Here is a 24,762-nt window from a genome sequence, read left to right as displayed (position 1 = left end):
TCAGATATGGTATCAGCAGCATAATAGGAACAGGTGGGAGGATGAAACTATGTAGAGAATTCAGCAGTACTACTTGGTGAAGAGAAGGATGAAGCGAAGATCAGGTGCAGCCAAACGTGACAGAGACTCAAGAAACATAATTAGACACAGATTCTGACCCCACTCAAGGTAGTCCTTTGTTCACTGTCCAGAGGGCACATGAAGTTCAGACATGGCTTAGATGAGCTTTGGAAACAATGTAGTGCTACGCAGGAGAAGGATACAGTAATCCAGTAAGCCCAGTCAGGAGGTGATATTTAAAGAAGTTGAGTCGTTGGAGCCTCAGAGTGGAACCATAGCCAGTGACTTAGGGTCTAGCCTGAACTTGGTTTAGGGAACAATTTTCCACACCAAGTTTATACCTTTTCTATATCGGGTGGGGCTCTGGGAAAGGGTACGGTTTTCATTATAAAGGGAAACCAAAGGAGAAGTCCAGGACTAGAGACTGGGAACCATTATACGGGTAACAGAGAGAGAAGTGGCACAGTTGGAAGGCTGCTCTCTAATGCAGAGCTCCTCCTTGGCATTCTGCATCTTCAGCTGGAGGACTGCTTGATTCCTGTGGGTGGGGCCGATGAGACACTCAGTCTTGGTCACATTTGGCCCATGAGCTGGGATGGGCTCTTGAGGAAGATATTGGGGAATATAACATGGAAGGGGGCTTCCCTGGTGGCTCAGACAGTAAAGAATCTTCTTGTAATGCAAGAGACCTGGGTTCAGTCCCTGTGTTGGGAAGATCCCCTGCGGAGGGGAATGGCAACTCACTCCAGAATTCTTGCCTGGAAAATTCCATGGACAGAGGAGCCTGGCAGGCTACAGTTTATGGGGCCACAAAGAGACAGACATGACTAAAGTGATTCTCACTTTCTACAAACATAACCATGGAAAACAAAAGGAGACCAGGGTGAGGAAAATGGAATGGGGATCAATGATTATGGTCATCTTTAAACTTTGGCTTCATATGTGATCCAGAATTCAAACTGCTATTGAGAATATTACAAAAAAACACACAAACAAACATAGCTTTAGTTAATTCTTCCATTTATCACATTACAGCATCCTTTGAATAGCCAAACTTGTTTAAAAGCTGCCAAAATTCAGGTCTGTTAATGGAAAAAACAAAAATTAAATTGCCTGCCTAGGGATTTAACTGCTCTTTTTGGCAAGATACTTTTAACACTTTTCAGGGTCTTTGTAGCTCTTCTCTGTAGAGAAGAGCTCCTCTCTTTATTTACTGAAGTTCTTTCTCTTACAAATGCATTCTTTCCTCTGTGAGGTTTTAATGTTATGTTGTTTACAAATTGTTTTTTCTTATTTGCATCCTGTCTAACCTTTAGATTCTCTTTCACTTATAGATGATACACTATATATAGAAAGTATTCCTTTCAAGAGTGCTACAGACCGAATTGTGATCCCCCCGCCCTGCCCACCCCAATTCATATGTTGACACCCTGTGTGTGTTTGCATGCTAAGTTGATTCAGTCATGTCCAACTCCTTGTGATCCCATGACTTAGCCCACCAGGCTCCTCTGTCCATAGGATTTTCTAGGCAAGCACACTTGGGCTTCCCTGGTGGCTCAAACAGTAAAGCATCTGCCTGCAATGCAAGAGGCCTGGATTCTATCCCTGTGTCAGGAAGATACCCTGGAGAAGGGAATGTTGACACCCTAACCCCTAATGTGGTAGCATTTCTAGATGAGACCTTTTGTATGTAATTAGGTTTATATGAGGTCATGAGGGTGGGTCTCTCATGATGGGATTGGTGCCCCTTTAAAAAGAGGAAGAGTGACAGATTGCATGCATCGAGAAAACGTCATATGCGTACATGATGATGTACATGTACCTGAGTACATGATGTACATATGCGTACATGATGCGTACATGATGACAGATTGCATGCATCGAGAAAACGTCATATGCGTACATGATGATGTACATGTACCTGAGTACATGATGTACATATGCGTACATGATGCGTACATGATGACAGATTGCATGCATTGAGAAAAGGTCATATGCATACATGATGACATCATCATGTACATCAGATGGCAGCTAGCCATCAGAAAGCCAGGAAGAAAGCCCATGAATCAACCATACTAGCACCCTGGTGGCTAGACTTCTAGCTTTCAGAACTGTGAGAAAAATTTCTGTTGTTTAAGCCACTCTACGTCAGCCTGAGCTAAGACAAGGAATCTGAAAGATGTGATTATAAAATACAATGCTGAAGATTATGACTATAAAATACAATAAAACCTCTCAGAAAAGTTGATTCTTATATTTTCATTTTTGCCAACTACAGAATACTTAAAATAATTTTCTTGGGCTGTGTAAACCGGTGCCTTGACCCTTTCTGACTTTACTCATGTAACAATCTAAACGAAAGGTTGCTAAGTGACAGCTTTCCCCAAACCTGACCTAGCTGCTGTCTGTGACTGGTTTTCTCCCAGAATCCTTCCCTTGCTCCCCCTACTGCAGGCTTGACTGGGGAAGAGGTTATTTTTCTATTCTGAGTAGAACATGCATCTTTGCTCCCAGGCTCTGGCTATTGCTAGTGTCTCATTTTGCATTCTTCCTGCTTCTACTTGATCATATTTTAATGTTTCTTTTCCTCTTTTAATTTTTAAGAAAATAAATGTTTTTTGAGGCCACATACCTTAAATTTTTTTCTCCTTCTAGTTTTATTGATATGTAATTGATGTAGAGCATAAGATTAAGGAGTACAACACAATAATTCGGCTCATATATACATCAGGAAATAATTACCACACTAAGTTTAGTGAATATCCATCATCTCATATAGATACAAAATAAAAGAAAAAAATTTTTCCCTTTAGATGAGAACTCTTAGGATTTACTCTCTTTACAACTTTCATATACAACATACAGAAGTATTACTTGTATTAATTATGCTGTACATTTGGCAGTTATTTATCACATAACTTCCAGTAATAAGACTATTTACTTTTTCATGTTTTAAAATTATATTTATTTATCAATGGCTGTGCTGGGTCTGCGTTGCCATGTGCAGGCTTTCTCTAGCTGTGACGAGCAGGGGCTATTCTCTTGTTACGCAAGGGCTTCTCATTGTAGTGGCTTCTATTGCAGAGAATAGACTCTAGGGCACACCTGTTATAGTAGTTGCAGTTTGTGAGTTTCAGCAGTTGTGTTACATGGGCTTAGCTGTCCCATGGCATGGAACTTAGCCAGGGATCAAACCCCTGTCCCTTCATTGGCAGGTGGATTCTTAACCACTGGACCACCAGGGAAGTTCCATTTATTTTTCCTTAATTACATCTGTCCTCCACATAAATGAATGTTTCCTCTATTTTTATTTTGAAAAGTTCTGGTAAAGATTTTAATCTCATTTTGTAGTTTATATTTAACAGTTTATCACTTGTACATCTTGGGCAAATCAATTTATCTTTTGAGACCATCCTTCTTCTTTCCCAAGAGGGAAAAAAATAATATCTGCTATACTACTTCATAAGCTGTTGTCAGAATCAACAGAAAGAATCATATACATCAGAGTTTGTGCAAACGTTGCTTGTTACATTGTTAGTTGGAAAATAGCTGTCTGTATTTAACTCAGTCAGGTTGGCCACATAGTTGATGAGTGAGTGAGTGAGTCAAAGTCGCTCAGTTGTGTCCGACTCTTTACAACCTCAAGGATATACAGTCCATGATATTCTCCAGGCCAGAATACTGGAGTAGGTAGCCTTTCCCTTCTCCAGGGGATCTTCCCAACCCAAGGATTGAACCCAGGTCTCCTGCATTGCAGGTGGATTCTTTACCAGCTGAGCTACCAGGGAAGCCTTACACAGTTGATACACTACACCAAAGTAGAGTGTAGATTAATTAGTCTTTGGTGCTTATTTATATTTTTAGGGTATTTCTTGACCAATATGTGCAAAACAAGTTTGGCTTTGGAGAATATTTTAATAGTATGTATGAGGGGCAGAGAAAATGATTATAACACAGATCTGTATGTTAGTGCTTATAATCTTTAATGATATCCTGGAAACTTGTATTTATTAAATTTATCTTTTGACAAATGCTTTTTTTTATCATGTCCTACAAGTTTTTTGCTTGAGAGAAAGAAAAGTAGGTAATTTTGTGGAAAGTAAAGCTGGCCATTTTTTTCTGAGATTTTAACTGAGACAAAAAATGAAATGGAACAGCTTTCCGGCTTTTAAGACCCTGATTGAAGGCCTTATTCCTAAACTCTCTCCATTCTGGTTGTATGTGTGTGTCTGTGTGTGTAAATTGGCATGGTTAGGTAACACACTGAGTGTGAAAAGAGGTGAGAAGAGATACAGTAACAGAAATGAAGACTCAAAAGATGTAAAGGAGATATTGGAATATTTATACTATTAAAGGCACCCAGAAATTTTGCTTTCTCGTTCCTTCCCAAATTCCCACTTGATAAATTTTTTTTCCTGAGGAATTCATGATAGTCTTAGACCGAAGTCATTGTGAAGTAACCTCCGGCCTTGTTCTAAAATGTGTGGATAAATCTGCTTTTATCCTGTTTTTCATAATAATAACAGATGTTGCATGACCAAATGATGGGATGAACATTTGCTTATATCTATAGAGACATAAGGGCTCAGCAGTAGAGTCTACTTACAATGCAAGAGACTGCCTACAATGCAGGAGATGTAGGTTCGAACCCTGGGTCAGGAAGATCCCCTGGAAAAGAAAATGGCAACCCACTCCACTATTCTTGCCTGGGCAATCCCACGGACAGAAGAGCCTGGCAGGCGACATTCCATGTGGTCACAAGAGTTGGATCACCACCACCACAGAGATATAAATTCAACAAAATAAAGTTCTGGGTGATAAAAATGTGACACTGCTTTGGGAAACATGAAAAATATTAATAATAATATAAACACCTAATGAGTAGCAAATGCTAGGAAACGTGGTGAAATTAACTATAGATAACGTAGCAGATAAAAATGATGATCTGTCTGCTTATGCTGAGACATCATGCTACAGAACAAAGAGTTTTGGTTAAGATGCCTGTAATTTGATTATTCTCTCTTTAACATATTTTTGTATTGCCAATTTTTTCTTAGAAGTTAATAGAACTGTAAGAAAACATTATTGACTTCTTACTTACCAGCCAATTTTAATCTATAGGAGCTTCTAGGTCAAATTTTAACAAAAACAGTCTTTACTGAAGTGTTTAAAAACATAAACATTTTGATCTAATTAAATACTTGTATTTCTTAAACATTTATCAGACTTTGATGTAGAGGTGTTCTTGATCTAAACTGAGGTTTTTGAGGTGCGGAGTATAAAATGGTTTGTTGATCGCTGATGACAATATTTACAGTTCCCGAAATGCAGACATTTCTTCTCCATTTAGTGAGATATGCTTAATTCTGTTTTTTGTCCAGTATCTGGTCCTGGAATATATCAGCACTGTGGAGATGTGTTATTTTAGGCATATTATTCCCAAGCCCGAGCATGCACAAACTGTAGTTGCTTTTGAGCCTCTAAAAGAATGATGGTAGCGTGGTAAACACAGAAGCAGTCCTTACTACCACTGTTCCTCTATGACAGGTGATACCAGTCACTTCATAACCTCCAGTCTGGGAAACCATGAAAGTAAAGAGGTGAAAAAGAGGTACTGTTGTACTACAAAAACAAAAATGGCCTCTTTCCATACTAACTACCCCTCTGAACGTTACACATCGACTCTATCAGCAGTCTGCTAAAGCAGAAAGGGAAATGAGATAAATTCTCAATCATTTTAAAGTGCATTTGTTTCATTGAAGCCTTTCAAGTATTTTGTGTGGTGTGTGTGTGTGAGACAGAAACTGACTCAAGGCTTCCTTGATGCAGCAAGTACACTGAAAATATAAAAATAAGTTTGACTTTTCTTCATGCACACCTTTATGTCTGACTTTTGAAAGGACTTTAGACAGTTTCCAAGAAATCAGAATCCTCTACAATGCCTTCATGGTGGATTGATTTCCACAGAGGTCTCCTATAATAAAGTATTTTCATCCCAGATAACCAACCTTAAGAAAAAGAATGTAATCTGCCTTCCCTGTTTGGGCAGAGTGGATTGGATGGAGAAGAGATTTAGAATCGGTTTCAATTTGATGAGTTGAGTGATGTTTGGTTTCTAGGAATTTCAGGAGATTGGTTAGATAGATAGATACATAGATACCAGTAATTATAATAGTTACCACACTATATAGTTGAGAGGATTACTTGAGCTCACAAATTACTTCTCTATAGACAGCAAATGGAATGCAAACGTGAGCCACAATTTATATTTCTAAGCGTCTGAATCCTTGATATAGCACTGGAGTTACAAAAAAGTGGGGGAAAACGTCAATCCAGTGATGTCATTCCCTGAGCCCAGGCTTTCAAATTCTTTGGCACCTGGAGGGGTGTGCTCCTCACACCCAGCAAAGCCTCGGCAACCTGACTTGGCACAATGGCGTCCTTAGGCTCTCTGCTCATTCATGCAGAGGGGGACTTTTCATTCCTCCTCTAAACCATGAGCGATTTTCTCCCAGTTCTCGCCACAGACCTACCCAAGCCTCTTCTCCCAAGGCCTCACCCAGGGAAACAGGCGCGTAACCACAATTACTCCACGATCTCTACACGCACCACGGGTGCGGAGGTAGGGAGGGGGCGTGGCTTGACTTTTATAGGCCTTTCCAGCCAATGAACAATCTGCTTTTCTTCCGGTCGGCAAGCCGACCAATCTGAGCAAGTCGGTGTAACCTTCGGCTGTACTCGGCTCTTTTCGCTGATGCGGGCAGCTCAAGGGGCGGCCGCCGCTGGAGAGACGCTTCCCTTTTTTATTTTTTTTTTCCCCCAAGCGTTCACTTCCGGGTCCGGCGCCGATCCGGATGCCCGAGGCAGAAGGATGTTTGACCTCCGGATAAGCGAGGAGGCGCCGCTGTGCATTCATTGCCGGCTGCATCGGTGGCGACAGCAGCGGCCCGGGCGGCGACTCTCCGGCCACAGGCGGCGGTAGGACGCACCGGCAGTAGTGAGGGGACCGAGTCCGAGCCGAGCTGCGTTACCTCCCTCGCTCGTTCCTTCCCCCTCTACCTCGCTCGCTCCCTCCCTGCGTGGCTCGCTTTCCTCCTCCGGCCGCCGGCGGGTGCAATGTGCCGCCGCCGCTGCCCCCGCCGCCACTGACTGACGGACCGGGGGGCGCCGCCCGCGCCCGGGACCGACCCGCCGCTGGCGGCCGCGCCTCTGAGGTAAAGCCCCCTGTGCGTTGGCGCCTGGCTGGGCGGCCCCGGCCCGCCGGCAGCCTCGGCGCGGCCGCGGCGCCCTCCTGCCCGGGTGGGGCTGGGCGGGCTGGGGTCCGGGGCTGAGTGGGGTGGGGTAGGGTGCGGCGGGGGCGGCGCCGCCAGCGGGGGCCTCGGGAAGGGGTGGGCGAAGAGGACCCGGGCTGGGGCGCGGAGGCGCGGGACCGGAGGGGGCCGCGGCCGGGGGGCGAGGGCGCCGCGGGCTCGCTGGGCAGGGAGGGGGCCGCGGGCGGCGGGCCGGGCTGGCCGCAGAAGTTGCCCGAGTGGTGCGGCGCGAGTGGGGACCGCGGGGATGTGGGCGAGGTGGGAAAAGGCAGGGGCTTTTGCGAGGAGGGTTGAGAGGTCGGGAGTGCAGCCCCCCAGCGCTCCTCGATTTTGTCCAGACAATTCTCTTTGGAGTAGGCATTTTAGGCAAGAGGGTGGGAGCTATCGGTCGGCTGGAGGGAGGGATCAGGGGCTAGCATTCATTTCGGGGAGAAACTTCCCGATAGGGTATTTGTTTCCAGGTTTGGGGTGGGGGGCAGGGATTTACCTATTTGTTGGAGCTTTTGACTTTGCTCAAAACTTACCCAAGGCATTAGTCGGGGGAACAAAATTACTCTGCTGGTTACTGTTAGGGTGCTGGTTTGTTTGTTTATCCCACTTGCTAGGGGAAGTGACACACAGAAGCGTCGGCTTTCCTGGTCCACAGCCCCCACGTTTCTTTTCTGCGGGGTGGTGATGGAGATGTGCGTTTGCTTCTGGGGTGGGGGTAGTTAGGCCTGTGTTAGGATGGTTCCAGTTCTCCCAGGGAAGGAGGAAAAGTTAATGGGTGGGAGAGAGTGTGTGTGGGAGATGGCTACTGTTGCTGCCATTGTGCGAATTAGTTTTAACTCTGTTGTAATGAGTGCCTAGGCTGGTCAGCAAGTGACCCTTTTTTAACCTTTGGTTTTAGAACATCGACTTTAATTGGACAGTTAAAAACCTACTGATTTTTAGTAAGTTAAGAAAAAGTCAGTACTTAATTTCTTTTACGTTTGCAGTTACTTCTTGTGATAGGAATTGACATTGGCCCACACAGATAGTAAAAGAGGTTAAGCTATATCTGACTTAGAATACTTTTTAAAATTAAAAATGTCTAGTAAAGGCATGTGTATGTTTTTGAAGAATATTTGCTTTCCCTATAAATAAGCAAATTGTGAAAGAAAAGTATCATAAAAGTTGCAAGATGTGAGGCCAGTTTAAGAAAACATTTCCCACCAAAAATCAAATCTGGTTTGTGACATTCTTAGTAACTTTTGGGGGGGGAGGGAAGTGGAGAGATGTACTTAGTGTATTTTATAATTATTCCCAAACTTCAAACTTTTGGTCTAACTATATTCTGAGCTAAGATTATATTCATATTTTATATACATTAACCATATATTTTGTACAAAACATGAAAATCATATTTATGGGAATTGGAAGAAAGATGTAATAAAATAAATTGCGTAGCTTTTGTATAGATTCAGAGCAGAGTGTATAGACACTTTGGTATTCAGGGAGCTTCCTTTTCTGGATATGCCTCAGGTATAAGTAGTTCTTCTTAGAATGGGGAACAGAAAGTTTAACTTTAATGTTGATGTGTATGAGATTTTTGGGGGAATCTTGGAAAATGATTTTTTTTTTAACTATGATTTAGTGTGCTCATTGACCAAGAGGTCGTTAACCTAAAAATTAATGAATTATATAATTATTGACATTTTCATTGTTAGATTTGCAAGCATTAACAAAATCTTCAGCACATGAAATGCATTTATTCCTTCAAATAAAAGAACTAGGATTCAAACAAAGGAATAGTTTAGTTCAGACTGAAACTTTACTTTGTGCAAGGGACTTTTACTGTGTGTTGAGGATGAAAGAGTGGGTTGACACATGAAGAGGAATTAGATCCAGTTAGTTACCTTTAAGGGAGAAGCAGACATGCACAGAAATAATTGCAACACAGGACTCCTGTGGGGCTTATTAGAGATGTACGGAAATGTGGGGGTGGTGGTGATGGTGTGTGTGTGTGTGAGACAGAGAGACTAATTTTTGACTGGGAATTACAAATGAGTTTAAAGCTGGTAATACTCCATTTAGGCCTTAAAATATTTTAATTGTCAAAATGGTTCAGTGTGTGTAGCGGCGGTATTTTTGTAGGTGAAGGGAGCAGTTGAGCACGGACATGTTGGTTTGGTATGGTGGGGCCTGTTGAACTGGAGGCAAGGCTCTGTGTCAGGAAGTCTTTATGGGAAATGAAGCTATAAAATTAGGTGGTGATCAGTCCATGGACATCTAGAATGCCTTGTATTTAAAAATGAGTCAGTTCACCATATGAAGATCCTAGTGTATAGATTCTAAGGTGATAGGGAATACCTATGAAAATAAGGCTGCTGCTGCTGCTAAGTCGCTTCAGTCGTATCCGACTCTGTGCGACCCCATGGACTGCAGCCTACCAGGCTCCTCCATCCATGGGATTTTCCAGGCAACAGTACTGGAGTGGGGTGCCATTGCCTTCTCCAAAAATAAGGCTAGTAAGTTTAAAGGAAACAAAGTATAACAGAATAGTCAATTTGTTATCCTTCATGCTAATAGAGGAGAGCCAGAAGAGTATATGAAACAGTTTATACATGGCTTTGTCATATTTCTTTACTTGCTTTTGGATATGAGTGTGTGGTAATCTGGCAGTTGGTTATATGAAATAAAGCTAGATTTTTAAACATGTGACTTGGAAAGAAATGGGAATCTTTGCATTTCTTCTCTGGGTCTCCTCTGTATCCCCTTCATGCTGATAATAGACCGTCATTCTGGCATGGGTTTTTGGTTCATATTTTTTCAGAATGGAACAAGTGGTTTAGTTTCCAAGAGCTTGCTAAAAGAATATAACAGACTACATAGAGGGAATTTGAAAATAATAACCAACAAAATACAGGTCTTTGGATAGTTATATTATTGTTAATACATTTTAAGGTGAGATTTGCTATGGATGAAGTGAAATGTGAGGAATCTATATAGGACGAGAATTGGCTGTAATAGTAAGATGACAACATGAGAAAATTCCACAGTTCTGGATCAATATGTACAAGGTTTTTAGTCATCTTAAGTATCAACAACTCTAAAAAAATTTAACCCCCAATTTAATCATTATCAAAGGGGTACTTAAAAAATATCACCCTTACGACACCAGTGTTTAATCATCTAGTCATGTTGCAGGGGAGATTGATAGTTCTTACTAACTGTTCCCTTCTTAGTGTTCAACAAGGACTTAACTTTATAACTGAATTTGTATCTCAAATCTCCCAATAATAGCAGTACCTGTTACACTTTATTAAATGCTCACTTTGTCTGTGGACCTTAAATGATACTGTTATAAGACAGCTCTATGAGTTAGGTGGTATACCGCTTGCTTTCGACAGTAGGAAACGGTCTTCTAGAATTTAAGCATCCTGTTTAAGGTGTATCTTGGGAGTAGCAGAGGGCATATTTAAATCATTTTTTTTTCTGACTTTGCAGTGTTAGACCAGTGATATCTTCCCTAATCTTCTATCATCTTCCTTTTTGTCTTCTCTTATGCAGTTGGCATTTAGCGGTACTGAGTAATGTTTTTAATATGTGTTTGGGTGTTGTTTTTCTAAGATGTAATTTCTTTGGAAATGGTGGTTTGGGGATATCTGTAGTTTTCTAATCGTAGAGTCTCTAGGAGCAGAAGATATGGTTCTAGTAACTTAAGCTACTGCAGAGTATCGTTTTTGTGATAATCTATAGGAAAGAACCATACATGGGATTATTAATATGTAGAGATCAAGTGTGTATTATCTATTAATGTAAAGTGACTTTGGAGAGCCTCTGAACTAGTCAGGAAACATGGAATGAGACAGAAACCTGGAGATGGGTAAGTTTTAGAGACAGTGGAGACTGCTGTTAGCCATGGTCTTTCCAGCTCCCTTCTCAAAGTTGAGATTTAGGAACTGTGAATGTTTGGGTTCCTTTCTATTATGGGATGTAAGAAAGATGCATAGTGATTTGTTCTTTAACCATATTAAGTGACTGGTTATAGTCTCTCCTTCTTATCCCTTATCGTCTTAGTTCTGAACATGAAGTATTTGTGTATTTGGTAGATAAGACACATTTTGATCATTTTCTTTACTAATGACATATCACGTAGTTATAATTTAATTTGATGAAAATCTATAACTGTTATATCCAATGACTATACCATATCCACTTTTTTTTTTTACAGCTTTTACTGTAATTAGGTAAAAATCTCATGATAGATGCCCTCTTTCTTAAACACAAGTTTCTAACGTTTTTTTTCTTCAGTGAGTTGTCAGACTTTTAACTGTATTCAAATTTATTACATATATTTAGCTGATTAGGTGCTGAACTGCTTTCGTTAGCTGAAAAGAGTGCGGATAGTTTCTCTGCCATTATATTTTTCATCAGGATTGAGAAAACTCGTATGAAGTGCCAGGATGTGATGCCTGGCACACAGTAGGCACTGTGAAAGTCTTCTCATAAATGTAGAAGTTGCTGATGTATATGAGTTGTCAGAGGGTTGACTGGTGTGTAGAATCAGCAAAGACTATTAGGGATAGCCTGTTACAGGAGAATCTCTGAACTCGCCTCTCTAACCCACTCAGAAGATTGTTGTATTCTCCATTCATTTACTGTTTGATGTCCATGCTACATTAAAAGGCAGTAGACTACCCTCTAGTTTCTTGAACTTTTATTCCCATCAGTTGCTGTATACCTTGTATACCTACCAAGAATCATTTATCTTTGTACCCAACAAATTGTTACAAAGACAAATGATTCTTGGTAGGTATACAAGGTATACAGCAACTGATGGGAATAAAAGTTAATGGCAGTTGTACGTCTTGTTGTAATTACATAGTTTAATGAAACATTATTCAGTGAACTGTGAAGGCAAAAAGGTGTTTATCTTGAGACCCAGTGGCTGCTTTGAAAAGCAGTTGAGTAATTGAGTGGTTGAAGTCAATTATAGTTAAAATAGTTTTAGGTGAAATAACTTAAATGATTAGGGGAAAAAACCCTAAAGATCTTAGATTTCACAGTAAGATTCTTCAGCAAAATTGCTTTTCAGTGTTGTGAGATGTCTTTCCATGTTTAAGAGACAGAAGCTGGAAATCACAGGTGATGTACAATGGGTGTGGTTTTTGCAAGAAAAATAAAGTAGGACTACAATCTGTAGACTTATGCTTGAAGGAAAGGCCTTGGCAACCTGCATTTAAAGACTGTTTTGTGATTGTTTTAGTGTTGGTGGCATTAAACTGTTTAAAGTATGTAGATTTTTTGTGATTCCCTTTTAAAATTCACTTATGAACTGTATGTTAACAATAGTATATTAAAGAGGTATCTACTTCTGAAATAACACCTCTTTTATACTCACAGAGATTTACTTAACAGCATCCTCTTTTAAAAAAGAGAGAAATACTGGTCTTCCTGAGCATACAGCCATTCATATTTTAGGATGAATTGTTCAATTATCCAGTCACATGATATCCACTTGTTTCCTGATACAGTCCCTCATCTGATTTTCTGTGTTCTCTTTCAGCTGTTACACAGTGTCAGGGATGGATAGAGCCATTTGTAATTCCACCATCTCCTCAACCTGAGTGGGGACTGCAGGAGTGAGTTGGTAGAGGAAATTGTCCTTTGGAAGAGGAAATGCCATCCCCTTGATGTATACCAGGAGCTGTTGAGCTTGGTGCAAAGCGTGCTGGTTTAACAGCTTATGGTAACTACTCGCCTTTCCTGTCTAGCTCAGCCCAAGTGGAGAGGAAGGCACGCAGGTGTAGGAGAAGAAGGTCCAAGTTCGAGAAGGAAAGGTAGATGGGGTATACTATTTATCTTGGTGTCACACATTGCAACACCAGAAATGCAGTAGCTTCTGAAATGGAACACTGAAGTATGAAGGCAGGGCTAGTTTTTCAGAGTGTTGGCTGGCTCCTGTGTAATTGACTTGCCTCTGCTTTCCCCTGTGTATGGGGTTCTTCCTGCTACTGGTAGCAGGATCCTGGTGCGTTGGCCAGGACATCTTTTGCACAAGCCTACCTGCATACTTTCGCCTTCCTGTTTTTTTTTTTTTCCCCTTAAGTTTTTGTTTCTTTTGGCTGTGTTGGGTCTTTGTTGCTCGCATGGGCTTTCTCTAGTTGAGGTGAGCAGGGGCTACTCTTCGTTGCGGTGCGTGGGCTTCTCATTGCTCTGGCTTCTCTTGTGGCTGAGCACCGGGTCTAAGTGCGTGGGCTTCTCATTGCTCTGGCTTCTCTTGTGGCTGAGCACCGGGTCTAAATGCGTGGGCTTCGGTAGTTGCAGCTCTCGGGCTCTAGAGCGCAGGCTCAGTAGTTGTGGCGCAGCGGCCGTCTTAGTTGCTCCGCGGGATGTGGGATGTTCCTGGACTGTGGATAGAACCGGTGTCCCCTGCGTTGGCAGGCAGATTCTTATCCACCATACCACCAGGGAAGTCCCTCTTCATGTTTTATTGACCGGAATTAGATCACATACACTTCTAAACCAGTTATGACACGGGGAACAGGGTTACTGTAGTGAGTTTCTACTATTCAGGATATAGTCCCTGCAGTTGGGAATGGGGTCACATTTCCCTGAGTTACATGGTGGAGGGAGGATGTTCTAAAAAACTGTGGGAAGGAAGAATATGGGGGAAATGGATGTTATAGAGGCAATCAATAGTGACCACCACATCTACTTGTTTAAAGGATGAAAATAAATAATGCATACAAATGCACTTTGAACTTTAAAGTGTTGTGCAAATGTAACAGATCAAAGATTAGAAAGCTGTTTCTATGTGACTGTCTTAAATATGCTCAGGTATGAATATTTTAGGAGCTGAAAACACTGCTAGTTTCTTACTGACTTTCGAGTCAGTAAAATTGAGTATTACTTTTTTCATGGAAAAAAGCTATTTTAACTTTCATAGGGCTATTTTAACTTTAAAAACTTGTACCTCTAAACTTATTTATATTTTTTGGTATGTTGTTGCCCTCCTTCCTGGACAAAACTTGCCCGACATCTTTGATTTTATCAGACTTCTTTGTGACACCTGGAGGAGAGTAAGATGCCTTGAGGAAATGGGAATTTATCAGTCAGAAATGGTTGGTTTATTTTGAGTCAACGAATCTCTTTGAAGTAGGAGGGAAAGATGGGTGTTATATTATCTTGACTACAGCCACCCACCCTCTGCCGCCCCCCTGAAAATTATAGGGCCAGAGGAGAATCACAGACTTTTATAACTGAATTGTGGAAGGTTGAAATGCTTGTCACGTACCTGGTTAATAGAACCCTCCTATCCTCATTGATAGGTTGATAGGTTGATTCTCTTTCTAACCAAAAGGGGAGAGGCTGTGAAAAAATTTGTGTATTTTGCAATTTTGCTCAGGACCATGGGCTAGTTATATAAAGCAGTCAGCCAAGAACCTTTAAAGTTCTCAGGGTTTGGAAAATTTTAGCCAGAGTTGAAGTGTATATGTATGTGTGTGTTTGTGTGCATATGTGTTTAAATAAAACAAGCAAACAGACAAATCTTTTAATCTTCCCTCAAGCAGCCCACAAAAACAGCACACTTGGATTTCCCCTCCCTCCCCCTGCCTCCCCACACAAAGTAACCTCAAACCTGGCCTGCTGAAATGGAAAGGCAGAAGCAGACTGAGTGCTTGGAACAGTTCTTGTATTTTTAGTTTCAAGAAAGTTATCTTAAAGATTTCTTTATTGTATGTGTAAAAGAAAGAAATTGTGTGTGTGTGTGTGTGTGTTTATGGGGACATATATGGAAATACATGTATGTATAAATACATAATTAGTATACATTAATTATGGTAATTCTAATCCCTGCATTGTTGTTGTAAACATACAGAGTAAATCCATCCATCCCCTGGAAGGATGTTAATGACATTTATAAATAGATTTGGGATGATTTTTATTTTTACACTTTTTATACTTTTCTGTATCGTTTGGGTTTTCAGCTATGATTGTGCATTATTTGACCATCAGAAAAAAATACTGAGTTTTTCATTTGAGGGAAGAAAATAAAATTTGGGGATGGGATGTTTTCTCCAACCTAGAATTTACCATAGTCCACTTTCATTGTAAATTACCTTGAATAGAGTATGCACTGAATGCACTGTTGCATTGTAATAGCCTTTATTTAAAAAACTGGGCTTGTTAAAATTATGTTTCTTAAAATTTTAAGTTGAAATTAGCTGTATGATACCATATGGTACAAGAACATTTTATAAAAGTAGTAGACTTCTGAATTTTTGTAATTATTAATTGTGTTATCTATTTTAAACTTGTTTAGTTTTTGACTTCAGGTGGTATACTTGGCAGGGTATCAGAGTATGATATATTGGAGTCAAAGTTACAGTCAGAATTTCCTTTAATAAAAAGGGAAGTGAAAATTTATTTTTCCCCTTACACCCAGTCTGTGTCATGTTTATTTTCTATTTCTGTGAAATACTTATTGCAATGAATACTTTCAGGCGAATATAATAGGTAATGTTACAGGAAGAGAAAATGCCTGATATTTCAATATATATATGACTATAAAGCCTTTTCATACAATCCTAGTTGGGCATGTAAAAATAACCTAGCATTGTTTTGGAGGTGAAACTAGTAGGTATCAATAGTTGGTGAGACATTTGAAAAAGAAACTGGTATTTGTAGATGTATATTTTTATGAAACAGTAGTTTATATTCTTTTGTTCCAGGGATCTGAAAACAATATTAACATTTCCGCACCGCCCACCCTCCCACCTCCCAAAGTGTAAATGTTAAAGATGTGGAATCATGTAATGCCAGTTTTTATTTTTAAAAAATGGTAGACTATTTACTGAATTTGTTTTCTGTCATATGAATGTCAGGACATATTATTGATAGTATTTCTTAATATATTTAAGATTCTGAAAATATTAGGGTAGTTAAAATAGCAATGTAATCAGCCCTTGAAACTTATTTTTTTGAGTATTTTCTGATAGTCTGTTGAAAGTTGATTATTGAAATACCTGTTGTGTGTTTATATTCTGTTAATCTAAATACTCTACTAATGAAAGTTGTTTTTTGAAGGCTGACTGAACAATAAAGTTCTGAGCACTGGGAATGAGAACATCAAATAAGTTAAAATAAATTTTACTATATTCACTTTTTAAAAAATCTCCCAACTGAAAATTAATAATTTTTTTTTTCTGTGACAGAATAAAGAAGAGAACAAAATTGGGCAATTTTAAAGATGGTGCTTTCAGTCCTTGCTATAGGGCTGGGAGTGCTAATACTTATGAGTAGATGAGAGAAAGAGGTTGTAGAGAAGGCAGCTTGTTCCAGTGGTTCTCAGCCCTGACTTCACATTAACATTTTCTGTGGAGTTTCAAAAAATGGCAGATATTGGGATTCTACCCATGCTGTTGAATCTGGCGATGGGGCCAGGGTGTTGATCTATTTTAGGATTTCTACAGGTGATTCCAATGTACTTCAGGGTTAAAAATGACTCATTTCATTTTTTATGTGTATCTCTTAGCTCTTTTTGAAAAAATGACTTCCTTTTACTTTCAGATTGTCTTTTTAATCAGGGATGGAGGTGTAAAGATAAGAAATGCATAGAAAATATATGCAAGAGGAACAGGTTAGTGAAGTGAGTTCTCTTTAGGGTTTCACACTCAGAATCCTTAGGCTACTGTATTGCTTGTTCATTAGCATCTTTTGAATAGTATGGCACCACAATTAGTGGAGTTTTGACATTTGGAAAATTTGTTAAAGGAAATTTATCAGTTTAAATTAAGGCACCTGGAGAATGTTCCATGTGTACTTGGAAAGAATGTGTAGTCTGCTGCTTTTGGATGAAATGCTCTTTAAATATCAATTAAGTCCAACTCTTCTAAAGTGTCATGTAAGTGTGTTTCCTTACTGATTTTTTGCTGGATGATCTGTCCATTGGTGAAAGTGGGTATTAAAGTCCCCCACTGTTATTGTTACCATCACTTTCTCTCTTTATTGTTGTTAGTATTTGCCTCACATATTGAGCTGCTCCTTTGTTGGGTGCATGTGTGCGTGTATGCTCAGTCGCTTCAGTCGTGTCCAGCTCTTTGCTACCCTGTCGACTGTAGCCCGCCAGGCTTCTCTGTCCATGGGATTATCCAGGCAAGAATACTGGAGTGAGTTCCCATGCCCTCCGCCAGGAATCTTCCTGACCAGGGATCAAACCCAAATCTCCTGCGTCTTCTGCGCCAGCAGGCGGGTTCTTTACTCACTAAGCCACGTGGGAAGCCTATGTTGGGTATATATTTATAATTGTTACATCTTCTTTTTTGGATTGAACCCTTGGTCATTACGTGTAGTGTCCTTATTCCTCTCAAAATCTTAAGAAACCTAAGTGATAAAAGCAATCCTGTCTTTAAAGTTAGTGTAAGAATGTTACTCATCAAAATTTGATTAGTTTTGGGTTATATTTATCATATTTGCAATATTGTTGAGTTGTATTTTTCATGGAACATAAGCATGGAAGGAGCCTTAATGGTATTTTAGTGTAATTGTACTTCTGCTTTACTCTTTTTTACCATTGTTGATGAGGTATTGTTTCTGTTTTTCCCGTTGGTGGAGATAGTTTAGTACTTCAGTTATAGTATATTGTGAATGTAGTATATTACTTATATCAGATATAGTCAGTAAATGTATACTTGTAAGTACACTATGATACTAGGGTTTTATGGTTATTGTATCTTGTCATTTATGGGAAATCAGGTTCCAAGGTGACTCATTTACTGCTCCTCCCTAGGTCAGGAACACTGTTACTGGTTATAGCATTTTTCTTATGACAGAATGAGAGCAAGCCATTTTGTGAGTTTAATACATTAAATTCCATTCAATGAACATTTTTTTCATAGTGGCAAATTTGGATGTGGCATTTTTTTCTATCAATGTCAATGGTTAGATATTTGTAAACTGCCCTGATAGGAGAATTTGTGGTAGAGAAATTTAAGAGTGGGTACAGTGTAGGGGGCTTCCTTGGGAGCTCAGCTGGTAAAGAATCTGCCTGTAATGCAGGAGACCTGAGTTGGATCCCTGGGTTGGGAAGATCTCCTGGAGGACAGCATGGCAACCCACTCCAGTATTTCTGCCTGGAGAGTCCCCATGACAGAAGAGCCTGGTGGGCTATGGTTCACGGGGTTGCAAAGAGTCGAACACAACTGAGTGTCTAAGCACAGCACAGCAGAGTGTAGAGGAGATACTGTGTGTGAACCATTGGGAGACTTTTAGAATTATTTTGAGTTCATCAATATACTACAGTAAAAGCCATGATAAAGAGGTTACCAGTTATATCTTGCACATATAATTAGTAATGGATTAATGGGTACTCTTCAACAGGACCACAATTTCTTTTCAATAGTTTTGACATCCTAAATGCCCTGAAAACAAAAACAATTTTTTTTGGTATATATGACACAAATTGGTTTTATTCCCAAATCTTGTTAACTGTCTTTTATTTCACGTGACTGTGGGTTTCACTGCAGAAATAGTAAATGTTTAGTCACAGTGCTGTCTCAGACTTCTCTGTGCCATTCTGCTTTCTCTGTGGGTATTTCAAAGTACATAGTGTTTACACACTGTATCACCTGTCAAAAATGCCCTGAAATTCTGAGTTCCAGAATGATTAGCTGCAAGAACTTTGGAAAAGGAACTGTGAAACGGCATTGATTTGCTTCTGTCATTTGCTTAGGATAGGAACTACTCAGTATCTTACTCCTCTGAGATGGAGTTTGAGTAAGATCCTGGTAGACTTCTCTTGCTTTTTACAGTTGGAAGTATGTGGATACCAAGAGGCACTTTGTTTTAATCTGGGTTTATTTCTTTAGCAGTTGTTGAAAGCTTTTCTGGTTTTTCGACAACCGAGTCTTGTGGGGCCCATTGTGGTCCCAGAAGCGTTGTGTAATTAGGATGCTTGAGATGGACAATGTTTCAGGTAACTTCAGCATAGCTGAGCATTCATCACACTCTCTTTGGTCCTTGGCATTATGTAAGTTTACCTCTGTAACTCATGGTAATTTCATGCCACAGCACCTGCAGGCACCCATCTTTTTTTTTTTTTAATATCTTGGCTTCCTTTTTCATAACAGAAAGTAGAAGGGGTGTGGTTGCAGTGCCTCTGTTTTAGTTTCCTTAAACTTCCTTAATTTGTTTTTAAGAGTTCACTGCAAAAATCTTCATACCTACTCTGGCTTCTCTCCCCCCCCCTCCATCCTGTTTCTTTTTTTCTTGATTACTTCCCTGCCCCCTTCCCTTTAAAATAATATTCCTCAGCCAGAGAAGTTTATACTTACGGTATTCTGTATCAGAAAAATACAGAAATTTGTTTGCTGAAAAGGTGACAGAAGTAAATGTGCACATTCTCTTTCCCTAACGAGGACCTTTCTATAGGGGAGTGATTATTGCACTGCTGTGCATGGATAGTGTTCTGTGTGTATAATCTTTGCTTTCTTTCCATCCTTAGATACTGAAGGGTAATGGTGAGCACTGTGGTCCATGTCTTTTTGTGTTTGCCATGACACTAGACACCTTAAGGTGTAAATCTTAATGGGAAATTTAGACCTCTTCCATGGTGGCTCACTGGTGAGGAATCTGCCTGCAGTGTGGGAGATGCAGTTTCAATCCCTGGGTTGGGAAGCTCCCCTGGAGAAGGAAATGGCAACCCACTCTAGTATTCTTGCCTGGGCAATCCCATCCCATGGACGGAGGAGCCTGGCGGGCTACAGTCCATGGGGTTTCAAAGAGTCGACCCGACCAAGGGGCTAAGCACACACAGCGTGCTTAGTTATGGTGCACCTGCTGTGTCCCCTGAAAGCACTGCGATTCTCCTGGAGGACAGATTTAACCTTGTGTATGGTTTGTCTAAGCTATGTGATGTCAGGGATTGTGATGGTTTTATTTGCCATTTGTATTTCCTGTGTTTGGTATGTAATAGGCCTCTAATGATTGCTTGTTTGTTGAATAGATTAATCATTTCATCTTTTATTAGGGAGAATTTTTTTTTTTTTTTTGTAGGGAGAATTTTAACATGGAAGAACCTTCATTAATTAAATCCCTCCTGAGGCACCATACTCATCCCAGACCAGTTTAGTTTGCATCATCACAGTTGTATAAGACAAACTTCAAACAAGTAAATTGGGCCTAGTTTAAATAAAGTAATAAACCAACCCTCTGACTGACTTTCTCAGGCTTAAGAGTAGAGAGATACATTATAGAAAGATTTTTGAAATGAAAAGCATTCATGGGCTAGCTGGACAATTTAAAGGAAATATTCTATTTTTTTGAGCATTTCAGTTAATTATGATTTTAAGATATTTTTTATATTAAAGTTTTTCTCTCTCTTTTAAGTTCACACAGCAAACTTCACTCCCCGTCACAGGCAAATTAGAAAGCAGTTTTATCACCCTAGAGTATTCTCTCATGCTGCCCATTTGTACTTAAGCCCTTCTCCCACTCTAGCCCCAACAACCACTGCTCTCTTTCTATACTTTTGCCAAATACCATGTAAATGGAATCATGTGGTGTGTAGCCTTCTAAATCTCTCTTCCACAGTGCAGAATGCATTTGAGTTTCATCCATGTTGTAGTGTGTATCAGTGGTTTCTATTTGCTGCTAAGCAATAATCCATCATAATGGATATACTTGAGCATATTTATCCATTCACCAGTTGAAGTACTTGTTTCTAGTTTTTGTGATCATGGATACAGCTGCCACAAAACTTTGTATGTGGTTTTGTTTTTGTGTGTGAATCTAAGTTTTTATTTCTCTTGGGTAGCTTTCTAGGGGAATTGTTAGGTCATATGGCAAGTATGGCTTTCCTGGTGGCTCAGACGGTAAAGAGTCTGCTGCAGTGTGGGAGACCTGGGTTCAATCCCCGGGTTGGGAAGACCCCCTGAAGAAGAAAGTGGCAATCCACTCCAATATTCTTGCCTGGAAAATCCCATGGACCGAGGAGCCTGGCAAGCTACAGTCCATGGGGTCTTAAAGAGTCAGACACGACTGAGCAACTAACACACACAGATGGCAAGTGTATGTTTAACTTTATAGCAAGCTGTCAAACTATTTTCTAAAGCATTTTGTATTCCCACCAGTAATGTAGGAGAGTTCCACTAATAATCAGTTCCTAAAATTTAAATTGGCTGTATTGAGTTACTCTAGTAATTTGTTGGTTTGATTGTATACCAGAATATCTTGACAATAGCATTTAATTCTGAACATGATATTTTTATAGTTGTAGATCTGTTGGAGATAGTGATTTTGGGGAGTCTCACTTTTCAGTGAATGCAATCTTCCGTATGGTTTGGAACTATTTTTTCTTGCTAAGATCATGCAGCCCTGATCTTTGTAAAAAAAAAAAAAGCAAAACAAAAAGCAAAAATCTAGGCCTTAACCCTGGTGTTCATATTGGGGATTAAGGTGCCTTTGGATCAATTCTGTCTCTGTCTTCAGGTTTATAGCACTACTTTGGGGACGGATTCTTTTGGTTTGAACTAGGCAGAAGAAAATCCTTCTCACGGAGAAGTGGTTGTCCTTTCAGCCAGTTTCTGTCACCTGTTACATGTTCCATTCCACAGTTTTGTAGAAGTCAACTTATTTATGATTTACTGTTGATTATACTGGTTAGGGGCTTCCCTTGTAGCTCAGACAGTAAAGAATCTGCCTACAGTGCAGGAGAGACCTGGGTTTGATTACTGGATTGGGAACGTCCCCTGGAGAAGGAAATGGTTACCCATTTCAGTATTCTTCCTTGGAGAATTCCATGGACAGAGGAGCCTGGCGGTCTACAGTCAGACACAAGTAAGCAGCCGACACTAACTATACTGATAAGCCCTTTCTGCAATGAGGGTTGACAATATTAACTTCATAATTGGAATTTTCAAATGCTAATACCCTTGAATGACTGTTTTAAATCTGAGGCCTTTGCCTACATTAAACTGTTGTTTTTAATAACATTTTTATAAATTAGGAAACAAGCACTGTAGTTAAGAAAGAATATAACTTTGTTATGGGAACCATGCATGAAATAGCTGCTGACTTTCCTGAAGTGTTTTCTCATTTATCTGGTATTATTAGGGAACAACCTGTTAGATGAATTAGAAGTTTGTATTTATAGTTAAATATTTTATTAACATTGTTTTAAATGGTAAACTTTACACAGTAGTACTGTTTTTCTCAGTGTTTTCTAAGCATATTCAGATCTTGCTGATGCCCAGTTCTCATTCTAAACATCATTTACAAACTGTGCTGTCATGCGTAGATGCCAGAATTTATTGAAGTTGTATAAGGTTGCCTTCTTCCTGTTCTCTGTCATGTTTTTATAAGTCACCTCAAATTTTCCAGTTTGATTTCTAGTGTAAACTTGTTAGAATTATGTTAAAATGGAGTTCAGGGGCTCTTATTAAGTGAACAGAATATGCATTTTGTGACCTCCTTTGGTGAATTTTTTTGTTTTTTCTTCTGACTCATAGCTATGTCTTGGAGAGCTGAAATTACAGTATCAATGATCTTTGACTTGTGAGGTGTTATTCCGCTTGCTTGTAGTATCTCAGAGCCATACATGGCCTGCCTGTCCTCTGATACCTTTTTCTTTCCTTTATTTGGAAAAGAGATGATCATATAAATTATGAGTAGCCTGGTGGGCTGCAGTCCATGGGATCTCAAAGAGTTGGACACAACTTAGTGACTAAACAACAGCAACAATAGGGTAAATACTCAACAAGTATTTGTTGGATGAGAGTAAGTGCCCCCAAATGGAACATGATTTTTTCATTGATGGCTTGGAGTTTAACATCATTCCTGTGATTGAGATTTGTAGTCAAGTCTATGCTTAGAGATAGTGAGATGACCTGCTCTTAGTATAAATTTAATATGATGTCTACTTGATTTTTGATTTCCATCGTACAGGAGATGAGCATGATTGGATGTGTTTATAAGTGCTTAAGGGGCTGGAGGGGTTAAGGGGTTTAGTTTTCAAATTAAACATTCCCTCCTCTTTCAAACATGGAGACTCACTAGCAGTGATAAGGGATGTTACCAACGGGAGTATAAGTTCAACTGTGAAATTCAAGAGGAGGCACATGTCCTCAGAAGACATTTTGAGGGCCTATGGAATGGTCATATCCTAGTTACCTAGAGAACAATTAGATGTGGATAATTAGAAAATTTACTTAATTAGACTTTCAGTAATACTTACATATTTTATGAAAGTTGAGATTTTAATACAATTTCCCATAAAATTGACTTAGTTATAACTGAATATAGTATGTTTTGCTACTCCTTTGCTATTATGTATTATGCAGTAGCTTTCAAATTTAGAAATATTTTTGACTACAGTGCATAGAAAAATATTTACCACAACTTAGAGAAATATATTTTGCATTGTATCCTAGTGATATGTATATATTCATATAAGGAGCCAAAACAAAATCTCATTAAACAAAACTATTCTTACTACATTTGAGCACTCTATTTTCTTTCTTTCTTTGATACTATTTTATTTAAAAAACTGTTGCTTAAGACCCATTTGTTTAAACACCCAGTAATGGGTCATTATCCACAGTTTGGGGAACACTGTTGTCTAATAAAACTGATGATAAATTTTAAAGGCTAGAATTTTCTGGGTCTTAACAGAAATATACAAGGGACATCGCTGAAATCAGGTTTTGAAAATCTAAAGTGTTGTAGATGATAGTTACTAAACATTTCTGAGATAAAATAAGTTTCTGTGGTATGTAATTAGAGAATTGATTTCCATTTTTGTCATTACAGTTAATGATTTAGCTTTCAAAAATAAGTGTTTAGTCTTTTCTTAGACAACCACAGTTGAGCTCATGCCAGAAACCAGTAACTGGGACACTTGCTGCTAACAGAAGCATGTGATGTAACGGCTAGCCATCACATCACGAATATCCTTACTCATTTAGATTTTGGAGAAGCTTGGAGACTTGTAGTAGTGTCATTTTTTATAGAGACTGCATTGGGCATTTAAAACACTGAATGGCTCATTTTATGTATGGATTTTAAAATTTAAGATAAAGCAGTGAGAAATCAATGCTATGACAACTAACTTGTGAAAAAATTAATTAAAAATTTCTATTGCATGTGATTTTTTTATTTGCAAAGAATATTGAATAACAGCATGTGAAAAGATACCTATAGATACTTTTAATATTTAAAATTATAGGTACATGAAAATTCTATATTGATTACAACCTATTTTGGAAGATAGTTTCAGTTCATTCGCTCAGTCGTGTCCGACGCTTTGCAGCCCCATGAACTGCAGCACATCAGGCCCCCCTGTCCATCACCAACTCCTGGAGTTCACCCAAACTCATGTCCATTGAGTTGGTGATTCTATCCAACCATCGCATCCTCTGTCGTCCCC

General features: G+C 39.5%; 1 protein-coding gene across 1 annotated transcript in view; it reads left to right on the top strand.

The window, feature by feature from the left end:
* Positions 1-6,966: 6,966 nt before the first annotated feature.
* Positions 6,967-24,762, top strand: part of CSNK1G3 (casein kinase 1 gamma 3) — a gene marked incomplete at its 3' end in the record, with an annotated part of 115,984 nt that continues 98,188 nt past the window's right edge. The window contains 1 exon segment of the mRNA NM_001105329.2: positions 6,967-7,277.

This window comes from Bos taurus, chromosome 7 (genome assembly GCF_002263795.3).
Source record: "Bos taurus isolate L1 Dominette 01449 registration number 42190680 breed Hereford chromosome 7, ARS-UCD2.0, whole genome shotgun sequence".
Classification (NCBI taxonomy): domain Eukaryota; kingdom Metazoa; phylum Chordata; class Mammalia; order Artiodactyla; family Bovidae; genus Bos; species Bos taurus.
The sequence above is the reverse complement of the archived record's forward strand: the minus strand, read 5'-3'. Positions and strand labels throughout refer to the sequence as shown.